General features: G+C 40.0%; 1 protein-coding gene across 4 annotated transcripts in view; it reads right to left on the bottom strand.

Annotated features, from left to right (window-relative positions):
- Positions 1-14,928, bottom strand: part of ptprub (protein tyrosine phosphatase receptor type Ub) — a 382,270-nt gene that overhangs the window by 364,001 nt on the left and 3,341 nt on the right. The window lies entirely within an intron of this gene.

Here is a 14,928-nt window from a genome sequence, read left to right as displayed (position 1 = left end):
AACTTCTAGATCTTATAAAAAATATATATATATATATATATATATATATATATATATTTCTTACCTAAAAATGTCATAACGCTTGATAACACACGTCAATTAAAAGTTAGGTGTTTTTCCCATGTGTTTCAACTAAATTTCCATTTGTGTCAAGATATTTTTAAGTTTTAAATACGTCTGAACTGTAAGTCCTGATAGGATTTTGAGTTTTTGCAGTGTCCAAAACAAATGTATGATACCTGCTGTATTGGAGCACATTAGGGACCAGTGCTATTTGGTGTTTTATCCAACAATAGCTGCTGAGCTATAATTGACATTTAGCTTTATTATATTTTTATTTTACACCCTCATCACTCTACAGCGCTATGTTTTTACAGATAAAATAAAGCCTGTATGTAAGACACTTTAGCCACGCATCGACAGTAGTCATAATTAATAGAAACCTAGCCCTCCGCAAGGCTAACGTTACGTGAGCAAGGGACAGCAACTTTAATCTGATTTATTCACGCTGAGAAGTTTACTGCTTTAAGATGGCGGCTGTTTACTAATGCCGCCGAGTCTGTCATTTCGCATATAGTTCTATATTAACATTGATATCTATGAGATGCATCAGACGCTACCTGCTACCACCGTAGCATCAAGCGGGTCTAATTTTTAGCAATGTTGCCGCAGTTTGTAGCGGCTGTAGTCAGGAATTATTGTTTCTTCCTCTACGCTCGTGACGTCTGCGTGTTGTCCCGCATTAAAAGTAGTCCGGGCAAAATGTGATTATGAGAGCTGGCAAAATTATAAGATTCCACGAGGCGAAAAAAATTACGCGGATTAGTTTTTAAACTCAAGTTACTCAAGTTGCTCGAGTATTCGTTTCAGCTCTACAATGTACAGTAGATTGTGTTTCACAGCTTGACCATTATCCTTTTAAACTTAGTCAAACATAATTAACAATAAAGAAGTATGTCAGTGAATCCACCGTGAATGAATGGTTTTGATGGAAAACAGGCATTGTAAATGATGTGCCAGCTTGGCTTCTGAAACGTCTTACAGTGCATCATCTAAGACAGTGTTGTGAAAAAAGAAGCTCCAGCGTACCCCTGTGTAAGGTGTGTCAAAGTGAGGATGTTTGTGACGGGAGGTCAGGTCGGATCGAAATGGGAACTTCAAGAGGAGGAAGACAATAGCAGCACGGTGACAGGCGGTGTTTGTGAAATCAATAGGCGTTCGCTTTTCTTCTGTCTCACTTTAACACCTAAGCAGGAACAAAGCAAAGGTTCCTGAACACTTTTTTTCACCAACCTTGGCTCAGAAAGAAGTTTCTAAAAGAAATAAACATCTTTTCATGCTCTATATTTCTATAGCTCTGCTTACATTCAAATGAGGACTTGGGACAATACCCCTGAAGAAACAGAATAACAAAAAACTAGTAGGCTACAGTGTGAATTTTCCACATTATGAAATGATGAAACGGCAAGCAATCGTCACCTTGCTTATGTAAAAATAAAACTTTCATGGACTCGGATTGAACTCATTGACCGTCTTGTTACTGCCGCCTCCACCATAAAAAGGTCTGTGAACAACACATTGTTAATGAGATTGACTTTAAATCAAAATTGCGCTCAACAGGTTTGAAAATCATTGCGCGGTCTGTTTCGCCGGCAGCTGGCACCTGTGCTTCTCCAGCTGCCATGACCTAGTCATAACCCAGCCGAAACAGAGGCGGCTGTCACTAGCGCGTTGCGACACTGCTGCTGTGCAAGACAGATGAAATACAGGCAACTTATTGGCCAGCTAGTATGATTAATGCAAGGTAGAGAGGGCATTTTATAAAAAGTCAGTACGATTTCACGCTGCGAAGCTTTTGAACGCAGCAGTCTTTTAAATCACCACGCTAGACATTAGCCATGCTCTGTTATACTTTAATGCGTTTCAATTTCCACTGTCCTAATAAAGTTTATGGGAAAGTGTCCGTCTAATGAGCCCGAGATACATCAGAGTGATAAGTGTTTGGGTTCATGGATGGGTCCCTCTGAGGAAATTTCTTTCCCCGGAGAGACTCGTCAGACCAGAAATACCACTTCCCCTGGAGAGCTTTGTGACACCAAGATAAAAAGAAAAAAACTATATCCATCAAGCCACCATGGAAAAGCATGTCCTGAGGAGAGTGTTTTGACTTAAGCAGGATCGTCAGCAGTTCAGATTTCACTGAGGCCATCACATGCAGAGAATAGCCTAACAACTGTTCCGTCTCAAACACTGCAATCCGGCCACTCATCGTCAACGCTGACTCGTTTGAACTGGACATGGGTTACTCGTGTCACGGCAGGCAGACCTGGGGCCTGCCCTGAGGAATGTGGTTGTAAATGTGTTGACTCCCTGGAAAGGTACAGAACCGCAGAGTGAACACGGTGGCTAAATATAAACTGCTTTTTTTTGCTTGGGGTTCGGATAAGGAGCAGCGCTTCGAGCATCGGTCTCAAAAGACCCATTTTTGGCAGTCTGGAACTCACCACCTGAGGGAGGTGAAACGAGAAACAGCCGGGCTCATTTCTTTGTTGGATAATTACACATCTGTGAGTGTGTCGTACACTCACTCTTCTATAAACACTGAGCCATCTGTGTTGTGATAGATTTCCATGACCATCACTCAATTAAAGCATGCGCATTTAAGTGATAATGAGTATAATAGTGCTGTCATTTTAAACCACACTGTCTGATTTTCCTTTTGTAGCTGACTTTGTAATTTAGATGGTCTGTTGGCACAGAGATTTGTTAACAACAGTACAATGTGTAAAAATATGAGTTTTTTAAGAGCCAGTTCACATGGTGACACTCCGAGAATACGACAAATTTCAAATTTCCATTCGAATGGAGACGGAACCATTTCCGTCTCCATTCGAATTAGAGCCGGGCGGTATACCGAAAATTTACCGTTACCGAAATTATTCACGACGACCGACGTAATTTTGACCATTCGGTAAATTCGGTAATTTAATAAAACAAGAAAATATAGTCTTTTCATCCCGCTTTGACTCTGTATTGTTCGGCTATGTTCATTCCCCTCTAAGGAAGCAGTCAGTGTGCTTACGTATGAAGTCACGTGGTTATCAAAAAAAATCAAACAAACAGAAGCCCAGTAGGCTAACGCTCGTGGCTAACGCCACAAGCAAACGTGATGGAGTCGGGCTTAAGTGCAATTCGCCAAACTTTCACCCGACATTAAGTAGACTCTTGGTGGCCTCCAGATGGGCTTACACCTAATGTCCTCCCTGGTTCTCACGATTTCAGGAGAGGGTTCTTTCAGTGCTTTCTACTGGTAGCCAGGCCACAGGCTAACGCTAGCGGCTAACGCTACAAATGACATGATGGAGTCGGATAGCGGCTATAACCTTGTCGAAACAGCTGAACTTAATGATTGGATTGGGCACGGACTGCATCTGGCAATCAGTATGTCGCGTTATATTGTATCTGTGTGTGTGCATGCGTGCGTGCGTGCGTGTGTGGTTTCTCTGATAGCTTTTATGATTGTAAAGTATTCAGCATAAAGTATAATCCAACAGTGAAGCCGATAATATGACCGTTTAATGGCCACAGCTATTTTTCTGTATGTGCTTGCTTTATTCTGTGTCATTACTGCCATCATAAAATCTTAAATGTTTCATTGGCATCAGACCAATATAGTTTTAATGTGGTTGCGTCTGTGTGGGGGGTGCATGTGTGCATGCATGTATTTAAAAATGCTCTGGAATAAATAAAAAAAAACCTGAAACCTTGAAGTAAACACTTCAGCCAGCAGCCCTTAACAATAAGTTGTCTGTTTAGGTACTTGTATTTTTGTTGTTGTTGTTGTTGTTTTGTTTTACGAAATATGGTTTCTAAATAACATTGAGTTGACATAAATTCAGGGAACAAAGACTATATCAGCATAACCGTATGTGTTATTTACGGTTTTATGAAGTTTTGTCCACATCACACACCACGAACAAGGACTATATCATATTAGCAGTGGAACCCCAAGAACATTTCAGAAGAACATCCCAAAACCGACCTATGACCAGTGTTGTTAATTTTACTTTAAAAAAGTAATTAATTACAGTTACAAATTACTTCTCCCAAAAAGTAATTGCGTTAGTAACTCAGTTACCTGAATGTAAGAGTAATTAGTTACTTGGCAAAGTAACTAGTGATAATTTTCATGTTTTTTTTTTGTTTTTGTTTGTTTTTTCCTAAAAAACACAATTTGAAGTTTAAAGGGTTTTTGGGACAATTGGCCCTAGCCCAATTCTTTACCCTCCACTTAACTAGACGCAAGGGTATTACAATAACTAGATAGTAACCTTTGCTATGTGTGGAAGTCATTTAAAGTTGTGAATCAACCGTTAAAGTTGTTAAAATTGCTCCCGTTATTGCATCAGTTCCCTTCTGTCTACTTTCAACATGTGTACGTTTTAAAACTGTTTCATCATTTAAAGATAGATTTAAGTCAAGATTTTGCCAATTTTCCCGTTATTGCATTAGTTCCCTTCTGTCTACTTTCAACATGTGTACGTTTTAAAACTGTTTCATCATTTAAAGATAGATTTAAGTCAAGATTTTGCCAATTTAGGAGCATTTTAGATTTAAAAAAAAAAAAAAAGTTACTTAGGTTCGCTAGGAAGGAGCTCTACAACAGAGCCTTCCTGAGAGGTCTACTGCTTTAAGATGGCGGCTGTTTACTAACGCATGTAGTCCTTAAAACATGTTGCCAATGCAGCCGTGTCTGTCATTTGCATCTAGTTCTATAATATGTGATATCTACCGTATCATGGCGTGGTTTGTAGGCTAACGGCTACAGTCAGATATTATTGGAGCCACCTAGCATCACATTTGCAATGGCGTCTTCTCCACTCCTGCTCTGCTCTCTCGTCTCCGTGAGTCCGTCTCTCTCAGACTTTCTTTATTCAACCAACTTAGTCACGCATAGTAACGCACGCCTTTCCCGCCTCAGTAAAGGTAATGGCGTTGCCAAGATGAGAAAAGTAATTAATTAGATTACTCATTACTGAAAAAAATAACGCCGTTAGTAACGCCGTTATATTCTAACGCCGTTATTAACAACACTGCCTACGACCACCTGTTCGTGTTGTCACTGAGTGTACAGTAGTGTATGACAGGTGCCCAAATCATCTTCATGTCACTAAATTTTAAAGGCAGAATGGCACTTTGATCAGACGCAAGTAAAATTGACTTGCAAAAGAACAATATCACATTTACAAACTGGATAGAGGGGAAAAAAAGAACTGAGGTTTCCTCTGCTGTGAAGAGGAGACTAGTCAAGCAAGCCCAACAACTGTCAATCAATCAGTCAGTGTTGGCATCACTTGCAGGGCACTTGAAGGTATAGATAGTCCCCAGGTTACGAACGAGTTCCGTTCCTGCGCTGGCGACGTAACCCTAACCCTATTTCCGCGCAAGTCGGAATTAACTCTATAACTATCCCTAAAAATTTTTAAAAAGGAGGCTACTCTAAAATCTCAAAATACCATTTTAAGAATCTAAAAAAAAAAAAAAAAAAAAAAAGGACATAATGGAACTAGAAGCGCAATCACCTTGTCCAAGTGTGCAAGGTATTGAATACAATAATCTGTGATGAATCTGTCAGCAATTGCCTTGATAATTTCCTCAGTGGCACCACTTTCATGGTCATTTGACTTTTCTGAAAAGAGGGACATTAGGCATTTTGTTTCATGATTGTCATTCCCGCAGACTTCTCCTAGCATTTAATCAGTGCCTAAAAGAGATGTCGACAGGGATATAATCATCTTCTGTCAACGCACTTTCACCTCTGAGTGGTTCTTTAGAGAGATCCTGGTGGACCTGCGGCACAGGTCATTAAATGCAAGCACCAGGCTAGGTATATTGGAAGTGAAAATACATGGTCAAATTGATGTGGTATCAAAGGCAAAAACCTAAGTGATTTCTCATCAACACTTTCTATTTTTGCTCCGTTTGTAAATTTGCTGGTATTTTTATTAAATTTTTTCTTTACATACATATACAGTGGGGAAAATAAGTATTTAGTCAACCACTAATTGTGCAAGTTCTCCCACTTGAAAATATTAGAGGCCTGTAATTGTCAACACGGGTAAACCTCAACCATGAGCGACAGAATGTGGGGAAAAAAACAACAAATCACATTGTTTGATTTTTAAAGACTTTATTTGCAAATCATGGTGGAAAATAAGTATTTGGTCAATACCAAAAGTTCACCTCAATACTTTGTTATGTACCCTTTGTTGGCAATAACGGAGGCCAAACGTTTTCTGTAACTCTTCACGAGCTTTTCACACACTGTTGCTGGTATTCTGGCCCATTTCTCCATGCAAATCTCCTCTAGAGCAGTGATGTTTTGGGGCTGTCGTTGAGCAACACGGATTTTCAACTCCCTCCACAGATTTTCTATGGGGTTGAGATCTGGAGAATGGCAAGGCCACTCCAGGACTTTGAAATGCTTCTTACGAAGCCACTCCTTTGTTGCCCTGGCTGTGTGTTTGGGATCATTGTTATGATGAAAGACCCAGCCACGTCTCATCTTCAATGCCCTTGCTGAAGGAAGATTTTCTCTCAAAATCTCTCGATACATGGGCCCCATTCATTCTTTCCTTTACACAGATCAGTCGTCCTGGTCCCTTTGCAGAAAAACAGCCCCAAAGCATGATGTTTCCACCCCCATGCTTCACAGTGGGTATGGTGTTCTTCGGATGCAATTCAGTATTCTTTCTCCTCCACACACGAGAACCTGTGTTTCTACCAAAAAATTCTATTTTGGTTTGATCTGATCATAACACATTCTCCCAGTCCTCCTCTGGATCATCCAAATGCTCTCTAGTGAACCGCAGACGGGCCTGGACGTGTACTGTCTTCAGCAGGGGGACACGTCTGGCAGTGCAGGATTTGAGTCCCTGGCGGTGCATTGTGTTACTGATAGTAGCCTTTGTTACTGTGGTCCCAGCTCTCTGTAGGTCATTCACTAGGTCCCCCCGTGTGGTTCTGGGATTTTTGCTCACCCTTCTTGTTATCATTTTGACGCCACCGGGTGAGATCTTGCATGGAGCCCCAGATCGAGGGAGATTATCAGTGGTCTTGTATGTCTTCCATTTTCTAATAATTGCTCCCACAGTTGATTTCTTTACACCAAGCGTTTTACCTATTTCAGATTCAGTCTTCCCTGCCTGGTGCAGGGCTACAATTTTGTCTCTGGTGTCCTTCGACAGCTCATTGGTCTTGGCCATAGAGGAGTTTGGAGTGTGACTGACTGAGTTTTGTGGACAGGTGTCTTTTATGCCGATAATGAGTTAAAACAGGTGCCATTAATACAGGTAACGAATGGAGCCTCATTAGACCTCGTTAGAATAAGTTAGACCTCTGACAGCCAGAAATCTTGCTTGTTTGTAGGTGACCAAATACTTATTTTTCACTCTAATTTGGAAATAAATTCTTTAAAAATCAAACAATGTGATTTTCTGGGGGAGGAGGGGGGGGTCCACATTCTGTCTCTCATGGTTGAGGTTTACCCATGTTGACAATTTCAGGCCTCTCTAATCTTTTCAAGTAGGAGAACTTGCACATTTGGTGGTTGACTAAATAATCATTTGCCCCACTTTACATATATTGTCTACATAAAGTGTCCATCCTTTTGTGTCAACACAAACATATATCCACTAAGTGCAAAAGCTCATCTTAACAAGTAAGTAGTGCTGTAACACCTTAAAAATTATTAGTCAGTCAAGTAAACGATAGATGAGTAGTATTTGTATCAAAGTTCCCTTTCTGCATTTTATTTGTCACTCGAACAAAGTAAATTCTGATATTTTAGTTCTAATGGGCCGTTTGCACAGAATGACGTGAGATCACGTCCACTGGAGATTTAGCTGATCATTTTTTTCCAGTTATGGTTGCCTCTGGGGCTGGGTGATATAGCCTTAAATTGTATTTTTTTTTTTTAAGAAAATTTGCAATGACAATATTTATGACGATAGGGGAACAAAAACACTGACAAATATTTCATTTCTGTTTCAAGATTAACAACATTTTGTTGCACACACTATTTAATCCATCCTTGATTGACACTCTAATACAAATAGCCCTAGTCTACAGCGATTCCTGACACAAGTTTGACATATTAACAAAAATTTGCTTATTAGTGTTTTACACCAGAAGTCAAATGTAACATAACAATTTAAAACTAAAAGGGTTTAAAGTATGAACTTTAGTTTTCACATCTTAGCTTCTAAATGCAAAGGACATCAAGACGTCAAAGAAAGCCGCGGACTGGTATGTTTTTAGTAGCGATAGACTGATTATCAGTCGGGCCGATTATCGGCGCCAATATTTGGAAATTTGTTGTATATCGGTATCAGCCTTTTTTTTAATCCGACCGGCCGATAAGAAAAAAAACTACTTCAAACTGGGTTATATATTTATTATTTCTATGATTAGTTTGTCCAGGCACTTCTGGAGCTATTATTTTCTATTTGTGCGATTCCATGTTATAGGAATTTCAATACAGTTCGGTGTTTGCATTATTCAATTTTTTATGCCAATTTTTAAACTTTTACTGCAAATGAATATCGGCTTCAAAAATCAGTTATCGGCCCCTCTAACTGCTAATCATTTGCATCGGAGACAAAGAGTCTCCCTCTCAAAGACTTTCAATAAAGACGATGTATTTTTCCATAAAAATACTTCGTTTTAATGTGTGACAGTGTCCTATTCTATAACTATTGTAATAATGTTATATTGGTAGCATTTAGTGTAAAATAAGGCTAAGATTAGGCAGGTGTAATTTAACAAAAAAAAAAGGTGAAATTTACGCATTAGAATCAGCTGTGACCTATCCAAGATGGTGGCCTGTCTGCATCTATCATGTCTTTGTTGACGACAAACTAACGCAGGGGTGTACAAAGTATTCCGGAAAGCACTGTGGTGGGTGCATGTTTTCCCTCCATCTTTTCACCAATCTGGTGTCTGCCAAGTGTATTCAGTTGATTACAGTCAGGTGCTGATTGTTTCAGCAGAAATCGCATCGGTCAAACTGTGCTGTATCAGTAGGTAAGGGGGAAAAAAAAAAAGAGGGCACCCACAGCGCCTTTCAGGATCGGTTTGGACAACACTGTGGAAGCAGAAGCTATCATACGGCCAATAATTTTAAAGCACAGAAACTTTACACCTTGCGAGCGATGTAGAATAACACCACGAAAAATGTCTGTACTTTTCACCACGCCTCACACGCGCACATTGGCCTTCAAGTCCGCACTGATTCACCAGTTTCTAAAAACAAGTGCTCGGCTGGCGGTTTTCAGTCCAAGTCCACGTCATTATGCTTCTCTCACTCTTTAAAACGTTTTTGCATCTGTAGTGGAGTTTTCCGTATCGTCTAAAGCCATTATATCAATGCAGCATAATTACTGCGATTAGGAGTGGGAACCTCTTGGTACCTCACGATACGATACGATTTGCGATACAAAGCTCACGATAACGATGATCTGACGATATGGCGATACAATGATTATCGATACATTGGTCAGGAAATCATTCTAGGATATTCTACAAACAACTAATAAACAGAAAAACAAGCTTCTGCTGTGAATTGGAATGAGTTTGTCACTAGTAGACGATCAATCCGTTTGAACTGGGAGGGTGGCAGCGAATGAACAAAAAACGGATTGAACGTCTATGGCCGTCAGTGGCAGCCAATGTGGCAATGAGGTAATTTTGGACCATTTAAGGTCATTTATCTGTTGATTTTCAGTTACTTCCTGTTGATTTTGGGGTATTTTATGGGTCACTTCCTGTTTAAGTTACAGAACAGGAAGTGATCTGGGAATCACCCAAATGAATAGGCAGTGACTCAAACTCAACAGCAAATGACCTGTAAATGCCCTAAAATGAACAGCAAATGACCTGTAAATGCCCTGAAAATCAGACAGAATGACTGAACGCTCTGGTTTCGAATGAACGAACGTTCCCAGTCTAAATGGATTGGGCGTTAAGCACCGTCAATGCAGCCTTAGAGTTAATTGAGACATTATTATGGTGGAAGATTTTGGTAGCAACTTGTTGGTTCTTTTTTTTTTTTCTTTTAAGACATTTACACCTTTTTAAAACATATTTCGATACTTGGCAGGAGCAAATCGATAAACTTTTGGGATACAAAGTATCACAATATATCACCATTTCGATATATTGTCACACCCCTAACTGCGATATTTCAAAATACTGTACATGTCACCACCAAATAGACATTGGTAATATCGGCAACGGTATGCTATATCACAGGGTTAAGCCTGAGTTATACTTCTGCTTTGCGGTGACGGCATAGCGACCATGTAGACCCTACGGCGTCGATGAGCCTTCGATAGTTCTGCGGCAAGGGAATGCGTTTCTCTGTAATTCACCGCCAAGCCACAAGAGGGGTGTTGCATTTTGTTCGTGCGGTTTTAGGGGAGTCTTGTCGAATTTACTTGAGTTTTCTTCCGGTTACACAACAATGGCAATGGAAATGGAATGCTTGAATGTGGATCTTCAGTTCATAAGCATTGAACAACAAGTGTTGATCATACAAATGTTGAGGCACAGACGACGCACAAGACGGTTGCGGAGGTGGTTTGTCAAACTGTTGATGCCGCACAGAGACTGGCGGCCACATTACGAATTCTATCATTGGGTGGAAGACAGCAAGCTGCGTTGTCCAGTGTTTTGTCCAATTTTTTGCCGTGTCCTACAACATGCCAGTGGGAATCCATAGCAGATTTCTAGCAGCAATGGAACTTCCCAAACTGCGTTGGAAGCCTTGATGATAAACACTTTATCATAAATGCACCGAGGCACTCTCAATAAGTGATGATGTATCAAGTGTGTAAACTGTCCGTTGAAAACTAAACATGAAAACAACCGGCAACAATTTTGCACTGAACCGGAAACAACAGTCTGAGCGAACAAGTCACAGTCCACTTGCGTCATGTCACCGCGCGTTGACGTGACGCCTAGTCAGGATTCAGTGGCGGTGCACGTCATGCTACGGTGGAGGGTCGTAAATTGGGTCTGCCTTGCCAGTGTAGGTCTGCCGCAAAATGGGTCTGCCTTGCCAGTGTAGGTCTGCTGCACATGCATAACTCAGCCTTTAGTTGCCTCCTATGGCTGCCATTCATTTTCTCAAGTTTCCAGCCGATTTTAAGACACACATTCTGCCACAAAGCGAGGTTGGTTATAAGCATATTGACAACCTATAATGAGTGCGAGTACAAGCAAGGTTTTACAAAGACGATGCATCTTTGATGGTTAGTTTGGGCAAATCCTGTAATCACAGCATTTGGAATAATGGTTTGAACAGTGCGGGGGGTTTCTTGCAAAACGCCCATTCCTAAGCGGTGTGAAGTGTCAAGAGAGTGAAGGCAAACCAAAGATGTAAAGAAACTGCCGTGGTGCCGAACGCACCTCAATGAATTGAATTTATAAATTTCTTAGTCACAAGTAGGCTTTTGTACACACAAAAAAGATTCGACGGAAATAAAAGAGACAGGCTGCCAAGATGACGAGACTTCTCATCAGTAGTCTGTTTAATTGCACACATTAATGCTGAGAATGCACACGCCACCGCAAGTCTGTCAGTGACCTCACTTAAAAACAAAATAATCTATCCGTCTCACTCTCACTCTCTGTCCCCTTTAGCATCCTACCCTCATCGTTGCATAGTTTTCCATCTGCTCTTTGAATTACTGCCCACAAATATGGAACCCAACCAAGCTTTTCAGGAGACGGTCCGACCGGGGCCTGTTCCCCACCGCCCCTCACTCTTTAATCCACAGATGGTGGCCTGGATCCTGGAGGGGAAACTTCCACATTGTGGGTGCATAACAACTCTTGTGAATTCACTGCAACTTTTGACTTTTTTTCTCTTTTACAAATATAGGGACATTTTTCCCACCCAATTACTAATAGACGCGCCGACTCTCAGGCAATTAGAAGCCCATTATAGTGGTCACATAATGCACTCTTGAGAACCTGAGTGTAACAGGTACAAATAGGTGGCGTGCAGTGATGAATAATGCAACAATTACCCATTTGGACATTTAAAAAAAAAAAAGCCCATTAGCAGTGAATTTTCATTTTAAGCAAAAATTCTTTTATACTAACTGGGTGTTGGAACTCCAAAGTAGAGCCAGCATTTTATCCTCATTAATCTCTTTAGTGTCTGTCTGCTTGAAACATGGATCACTTGTTAAAGCCCATACTAATGATCCTTTCATGCAGGGGGTCCTTCGCTGCTGCTTTTATGTTACATAAAGTTGAGAATTAGGCATCACGATTTATTGAGACTTTAATGGATTTGAAACTACATTTATTTTAGCTTATTTTTTTTGAAAATAAGAGTTGAAAATAGGGTTGTCACAGGCAGGCTTCCATTAAAATTCCAATCCTTCCTCTCAACTTTGGTATGCTTTGGTGATCTAGTGTTGTTAGAGTGTGATTTGTTTCATTTATTTATTATCCAGTGGTTGCATTATCTTGACACTTTCATGGCAGTTTGGAATGCTAAAAATATTTGTGTTTTTAATAAGAACATTTAAAATTAGTCTATGGTCGACAAGCGTCCAAAAAACGGGTTAGAGTTGACTTTAGAGGATTGGATTAAATTGTGGAGGGTAAACACTAATAACACTTATTGACAGAAGTGGGCAGACACTAAGTGAATATTTATTCTTCGCAGAGGGGAAAATTAAAGAGTAAAATTCTTGGATTTCAAAATCATTAAAAACATCAGTGAACTCCCTCTGAGCCTGATGGGTTTTTTTAATAGATATTTTTCCTCTTATCAACGTGACTGTAATCAATCACGTATAGCAGAAATACTTAATATTTCAAAGGCTGCTGATAATTTATCTACCATCACACTGACAAGTGCAACCGAGTGCAGCAGGCAGAAGTTATGAAAAACACAGTTTTGATGAAGTAGAGGAGAGGAGCAAACAACCCTCAAAGGAGTGCCGAGGTTTAACTGTTAGTCGGCATCCAAGGTGAAGGTGTGGTCTTCCTGCAACACAGTGTTAATCAAATGAGACGCCTAGTGGATTGTGGGAGTCAAGGTTGCATTCACACTCCTTGATTTCGACCCACATAGGATATAGGAAGATCGGGGGATGCATGAGGAGAATCGGAAAGGGGGCTGTGGATAGTGGGAGGTTTAGGATAAGCCGAGCAGGCTGGAGCTAATGGGGTGGTAAAAGTGCACACGGCAAGACTGCAACACACCAATAAACAAACAAAACAAAAACAAAGTCATGTACAGTTTTTGTGACAAATCACTGGTCTGGATATTTAATTCCTTGCCTGTTTCTCATTATCTGGATTTTCAATTTATGTTAATTCATCTCTCTAAAAGTGTATTTTCTGGATGGATTTATTCAATTATTTTGGTTAGAATTTGACATTGTAATGGAATATTTTTTCTGTGGCTTTGCCATTTCCGTCTTTAATGGAGACGAACAGTCCCTTTTTTTCCACCATTTAAAACAGTTCCATGGTGTATAAAAAAAAAATTTTAAAAAAAGATACTTGGCATTCGTCCATCAAAATACACAAAGGATAAAAATTTTGAGTGAACACCTACATATTCACAGTTTGTGGAATTTTATTTTCGACCTAACCTCCATTAGCTTAAAAACTTATTTATTTGCTGTATTTTGTGCTCTATCAAAACAATAACAGTGTTGCTGTAGTACTATTTGCTGCCATAATGGTGTCAAAGAGGCATAATAAATTCTGAAGATTGACTAATAGTGCTTTGCCACATTTTTGTGTCTGGAGGAATTTCCAAATCATTGTAGAAGGGGTTTCATCCCTTTGCACTATATATATATTAAAAAAAAAAAAAAAAAAAACAGAGCAACTTTTATCCTAGCCAAGATCGGCTTGATATCATAACGATGAGAGAGGAGCAACGAAGCAAGCAAATAATCTGCGCTGCCAATTTGCTGATTTTTCCAACCCATTCAACAACTTTTAGTGGTGTTATATGAGACATCCGTTAAGTCAGTCTGGCTCCAGAGTCGATGCACTGCTCTCTGTCAAGACTGCAAATCAATGGCACATGTGTGAAGCCAGCACAGGCTAATTTATCACATCCCTCCCAAAAAAGATATATTTGGTTGTTTGATTTAACACTTAGGTGAGGACACACTCCAGATATCAAACTGTTTGTATAGAACCAATGGACCTATCTATCGCAAAGCCCCGCCCCCTTGTAAAACTCGGTCAACCCAAGGCTCTGTCAAATTCTCTCAGTGACAGTGATTGAGAGAACAAACGATTTATGGATGATGGCGGGAGTTCAAATTTCTGAATTTGCAGTACCACAGCTGGCAATAGATGTGTTGAATTTTTTTTTTTTTGTTAGGTTTTTTTTTTTTGTAAATAAGTTTCGTCAAGAAGCAGAGAGAGAGGGTTGCAGTATGCAGCAGAGTAATATGTCCATGTTATTAAACTTTACAGAGAGGAGACTATTATTATAATCCAGGCCGAATGCTACCCATCGCAACTTAAAAACGAGAAACCCCACAGGCCGAATATCTACCTAGCTATTGTATAATCTTGGCTACTTAGTAAACTTATGTCGTGTTCTGTCAGATTTTTCTCCCAAAGTTTTTTTGGCAATGAATAAGCAGTCTTTTACAGTCAGTTGGATTCTCAATATTATCCAGAGTTGCTAAATAAACAACTTACCTACATTATAAACATACATGTGCAACATGAATAAGACGTAAATAAATGCTCAAGGTTGACAGAGCGGCGTGCATTCGAGTTGACCATAACCAAATGCTAGGTATTTACGTGAGGAGAACTTTCATTCGTGTGCGTCCGTGAGCGAACGTAAGTATGTCTTCCTTTTTTCATAGA

Source organism: Corythoichthys intestinalis, chromosome 4 (genome assembly GCF_030265065.1).
Source record: "Corythoichthys intestinalis isolate RoL2023-P3 chromosome 4, ASM3026506v1, whole genome shotgun sequence".
NCBI lineage: Eukaryota > Metazoa > Chordata > Actinopteri > Syngnathiformes > Syngnathidae > Corythoichthys > Corythoichthys intestinalis.
This window is presented reverse-complemented; position numbering and strand designations above follow the sequence as displayed.